This window comes from Chlorocebus sabaeus, chromosome 27 (assembly GCF_047675955.1).
Source record: "Chlorocebus sabaeus isolate Y175 chromosome 27, mChlSab1.0.hap1, whole genome shotgun sequence".
NCBI classification, from domain to species: Eukaryota; Metazoa; Chordata; class Mammalia; order Primates; family Cercopithecidae; genus Chlorocebus; species Chlorocebus sabaeus.
In genome coordinates, this window is record NC_132930.1 from 14,796,114 (window position 1) to 14,802,113 (window position 6,000).

The following is a 6,000-nucleotide window of genomic DNA, read 5'->3' on the forward strand; positions in this document are numbered from 1 at the left end:
AGGCACAAGAACTGCTTGAATGCATTGGGGGTGGAGGTTGCAGTGAGCCAAGATCACGCTATTGCACTCCAGCCTGGGTGACAGAGCAAGACTCCGTCAAAACAAAAACAAAAACAACAAAAAGGTGGGGGTGCGGGTGCTACTTTGCTTAAGTTTTGTTTGCTTTGTTTTGTTTTGTTGTTTTGTTTTGAGACGGAGTCTCACTCTGTCGCCCAGGCTGGAGTGCAGTGGTGCGATCTCGGCTCACTGCAAGCTCCACCTCCGGGGTTCATCCCATTCTCCTGCCTCAGGCTCTTGAGTAGCTGGGACTACAGGCACCCACCACCACGCCCGGCTAATTTTTCGTATTTTTAGTTGAGACGGGGTTTCACCGTGCTAGCCAGCATGGTCCCGATCTTATGACCTCGTGATCCGCCTGCCTTGGCCTCTCAAAGTTCTGGGATTATAGGCGTGAGCCACCGCGCCAGGCCACTTAAGTCTATTAATTTTGAATTGTCTTTGTTCCTTAAATTCTGTCAATTTTTATTTCATGTATTGTGGTGCTTTTTGTTAGGTGCTTTCAACCTTCTACATCATTAAATCTAAAGTAAATTTCCTATGAACGGCATATAGCTGGATCTTATCATTTGAGCCAATATGATAATTTTTAACTTTTAATTGGGTTTTTAAATTTATTCACATGTAATGTTACTATTGACATGTGTGCATTGACCTCTGCCATTTAGTTTTTTGTATTCTATATACCTCGTGTCTTTTTGTTTTTCTATTCCTGTAGTGACTTCTTTATTATCAAGTAGATATTTTCTAGTGTAATAAAAACCACTTTAAGGTTTTTATTATATTTTTCAACTACGTTTCTTGTGGTTTTTCTAGGGCTTAACATATACATTGCAAGTGACCAAAATTAACTTCTGATTTAAAAATAATATTATTCCAATGGATGATAGAAACTTTCTCTAAAATACGTTCATTCCCTTCCCCTATTTTTTGTGCTGTTGTTGTTTTCTTTATTGTGTTACATACATTACAAGCCCAATCAAAACTGTTGTAATTACTGCTTTGTATATACTCTTACGATGCCCTGCAAAAAGTTGAGAACAGAAAGGAGAGCAAATATATATTTATAGAATTTTTTATATTTACCTTCTAAATTACCAATTCTGATTCTTTTCTTCCTGTGTATTCCAAGTGACCATTTTGTTCTAATTTCTTACTTCATTACAACTGTGTTCCCACTCATTACCTTCAGCTGTTATTGGGTAAATACATTTTGTTTTTGTATAAAAGCAACAGTTCACTTACATTGATATTGTTCTATGCACTTACTTTCATTTAACTTTTATATAAGGTTCAGGGATACATGGGCGGATTTGACAAATACGTAAATTGTGTGTCATGGGTGGCTGGTGTAGATTGTTTCATCACCCAGGTAATAAGGATAGTAACTAATAGGTAGTTTTTCAATCTCCTTCTTCCAACCCTTCACCCACAAGTAGACCCTGGTGTCTGTTGTTTCTTTTTCTGTATCCATGTGTACTCAATGTTTAGCTCCCACTTACAAGTAAGAATATGTGGTATTAACTTTTCTATTTTGGGTTTAGTTTGTTTTGGATTATGGCCTCCAGCTCAATCCATGTTGATGCAAAGGACATGATCTCATTCTTTTTTATGCCTGCATGATATTCCATGGTATATATATGCCACATTTTCTTTATCCAGTCTACCACTGAGGGGCATTTAGGTGGATTCCATGACTTTACTGTTGTGAGTAGTGCTACAACAAGCATATGTGTGCATGTGTTATCAGGAAGAACGATTCTTATTTTTCCAGACATATATCCAATAATGGGATTGTTAGGTTAAATGGTACTTTGTTTTAAGTTCTTGAGAAATTCCCACACTTCTTCCTACAAGGGCTTAAATAATTTATGTTCCTACAAGGAGTGTATAAGCATTCCCTTTTCTTTGCAACCACACCAGCATTTGCTATTTTTTGACTTTTTATGACTAGCCATTCTGAGTGGTATGAGATGGTATCTCATTGTGATTTTGACTTGCATTTCTCTAATGATTACTGATGTGAAGCATTTTCTCATATTCTTATTGGCCATATGTATGTATTCTTTTTTTTTTTTTTTTGAGATGGAGTCTCACTCTATCGCCCAGGCTGGAGTGCAGTGGCTGGATCTCAGCTCACTGCAAGCTCCGCCTCCCAGGTTCGCGCCATTCTCCTCCCTCAGCCTCCCGAGTGGCTGGGACTACAGGCGTCCGCCACATCGCCTGGCTAGTTTCTTGTATTTTTTTAGTAGAGACGGGGTTTCACCATGTTAGCCAGGATGGTCTCGATCTCCTGACCTCGTGATCCGCTCGTCTCGGCCTCCCAAAGTGCTGGGATTACAGGCTTGAGCCACCGCGCCCTGCCTAATATGTATTCTTTTGAAAAGTGTTTGTTCATGTGTTTTTCCCACTTTTTAATGCAGTTGTTTGTTTTTACCCTTTGATTTATTTATAGATTCCGTATATTAGTCCTTTGTTAGATGTATAACTTGCAAATATTTTTTCCCATTCTGTAGACTGTCTATTAATTCCATTGATAGCTTCTTTTGCTGTTGAGAAGCTCTTTCGTTTAATTAGTTCCCACTTGTCTATTTTGTTTTGTTGGAATTGCTTTTAGCATCTTTGTCATAAAATCACTGCCAGGGCCTATGTCCAGATTGGTATTTCCTATGTTATTTTCAAGGGTTTTTACAGTTTGAGATTTTACACTTAAGTCTTTAATCCGTGTTGAGTTGGTTTTTGTATGTGCTGTATGAAAGAGGTCCAAGTTCAATCTTCTGTGTATGGCAAGCCAGTCAGCCCAGCACCATTTCTTAAATATGGAGTATTTCCTCATTGCTTATTTTTCTTGACTTTGTTGAAGATCAGATGGTTGTATGTGTGTGACTTAATTTCTGGGTTCTTTGTTCTGTTTCTTTGGTCTATATGTCAGTTTTTGTACCAGTACCATACTGTTTTGGTTACTGTATTCTTTTAGTATAGTTTGAAGTTGGATAAAATGATGCCATCAACTTTGATCTTTTTGCTTAGGATTATCTTGGCTATTTGAGCTCTTTTTTGGTCCCATATCAATTTTAAAACAGCTTTTTCTAATTAATTCTTTGAAGAATGTTATTGGTAGTTTGACAGGAATAGCATTTGTCTATAAATTACTTTGAGAAGTATGACCATTTTATTAATATTGATTCTTCCTAACCATGAGGATAGATTTTTTTTTTTGTATTTGTTTGTTTCATCTCTGATTTCCCTTAGCAGTATTTTGTAATTCTCATCATAGAGATCTTTCCTCTTTCTGGTTAGTATTCCTCAGCATTGAATTCTTTTTGTGGCTGTTGTGAATGGGATTGCATTCTTGATTTGGCTCCCAGCTTGAACTTTGTTGGTGTACAGAAATGCTACTTACTTTTTATATTGATTTTGTATCCTGAACTTTTACTAAAGTCGTTTATCAGATCTAGACTTCTTTGGAGGGGGGGGACTATAGGGTTTTCTATGTTTAAAATCATATTGCCTGCAAACAAAGATCTTTTGACTTCTCTCTTCCTATTTGGGTGCCTTTTATTTCTTTCTCTTGCCTGATTGCTCTGGCTAGCATATCCAGTACTATGTTGAATAAGAGTGGTGAGAGTAGGCATCCTTGTCTTGTTCTGGTTCTCAAGAAGAATGCTTGCATCTTTTGCCTGTTCAGTATGATGTTGGCTGTGGTTTTGCCACAGATGGCTCTTACTATTTTGAGGTATTTTCTTTCAATGTCTAGTGTGTTGAGGGTTTTTAACATGAAAAGATGTTGAGTTTTATCAAAAGCCTTTTCTGCATCTATTGAGATGATCATCTTATATTTGTTTTTAGTGGTGAGTGACAATTTTTGATTTACATATTTTGAGTCAACCTTGTATCCTAGGGATAAAGCATACTTGATCATGGTGGATTAGCTTTTTCATGTGCTGCTGGATTCATTTTTCTAGTATTTTATGAGGATTCTTGCATTTTTATTCATGGAGGATATTGGCTGCAAGTTTTTGTTGTTGTTGTGTTTCTGCCAGGTTTTTGTATCAGGATGATGCTGGCCTCATAGAATGAATTAGGGAGGAGTCCCTCCTTAATTTCTTCATATTCTTTCAGTAGGTGTGGTACCAGTTCTTTTTAGTTCTTTTTACATATCTGATAGAATTTGGCTATGAATCTATATGGTACTGGGATTTTTTCAGTTGGTAGGTTTTTTATTTACTGATTCAGTTTTGGAACTCATTATTGTTCCATTCTGGGATTCAATTTAATTCTGGTTTCGTTTTGGGAGGTTGTATGCTTCCAAGAATTTGTTCATTTTTTCTAATCTTAATAATTTGTGTACACAGAGGTGTGTTTTTTAGCCTCTGGGAGGTTTTTTTTTTTTTTTTTTCTTTTATGTAGTGTCTGTGGTAACATCCCCTTTGGCATTTCTGATTGTGCTCATTTGGATATTCTCTCTCTCTCTCTCTCTCTTTTAATTAGTCTAGTTAGTGGTCCATCAATCTATTGACTCTTAAAAAATCAACTCCTGGATTCATTGATTTTTTGTATGGTTTTCTCTGCCTCAATTTCATTCACTTCATTTCTGATTTTGGTTATTTCTGGTCTTCTGCTAGCTTTGGGTTAGTTGGTTCTTCTTACTACACTTCCTATAGGTGCGATATTAGGTTGTTCATTTCAGAACTTTCTATATTTCCAATGTAGTCATTTAGCACTACAAACTTTCCTCTTAATGCTGCTTTAGCTGTGTCAAAAAGACTCTGCTATGTTGTATTTGTATTCTAATTATTTCAAAGCATTTCTTCATTTCTGCCTAAATTTCATTGTTTACTCAGAAGTCATTTAGGAGTAGGTTGTCTAACTTTTATGTAATTGTATGATTTGGAGAGATTTTTTCGTATTAATTTTTATTTTTATTGTACTGTGGTCCAAGAGTGTGTTTGTTATTATTTCAAATTCTTAATTTACTGAGGATTGTTTTATGGCCAATTGTGTGTTCAATTTTAGAGTATGCATCATGTGCAGTTGAGAAGAATGTATATTTTGTTGTTTTTCAGTGGAGAGTTCTGTAGATGTCTGCTAGGTCCATTTGGTCAAATATCAAGTTCAGGTCTCAAATATCTTTGTTAGTTTTCTGCTTTGATGATCTGTCTCACATGGTCAGTGACATGTTGAAGTCTTCCAGAATTATTATATAGTTATCTAACTCTCTTCATAGGTCTATAAGAATTTGCTTTATAAATCTGTACTCCTATTTGTTTGTTTGTTTTTTATCCATCCTCCCAAGCATTTATCTTTTGTGTCACAAACAATCCAACTATACTTCTTTAGTTAGTAATTAAAGACTATAGTCACCCTGTTGTACCACCAAATAGTAGGTCTTAATCATTCTTTCTAACTATCATAGCTTGTACTCATCAAATATCCAATCCCCCCAACCTGCTAGCTCCCCAGTAGCCTTCCCAACCTCTGAAAACCATTGTTCTACTCTATGTGTCCTTGAGTTAAATCATTTCAAATTTTAGATCCCACAAGGAAGTGAGAACATGTGATATTTGTCTTTCTATGTCTGGCTTATTTCAGGTTACATAATGATCTCCAGTTCCATCCTTGTTTTTACAAATGACAGAATCTCATTCTTTTTTTAATGGCTGAATAGTACTCTATTGTGTGTATGTACATTATCTTTATCCATTCATCTGTTCATGGACATGTAAGTTGCTTCCAAATCTTAGCTACTCTAAATAGTGATGCAATGAATTAGGAGTACAGATATTTCTTTGATATATTGATTTCCTTTCTTTTGGGTATATACCCAGCAGTGGAATTGCTGGATCATATGGTAGCTCAATTTTTAGTTTCCTGAGTAACCTACAAACTGTTCTCCATAGTTGTTGTAGTAATTTACATTACCACCAGCAGTTTATGACAGTT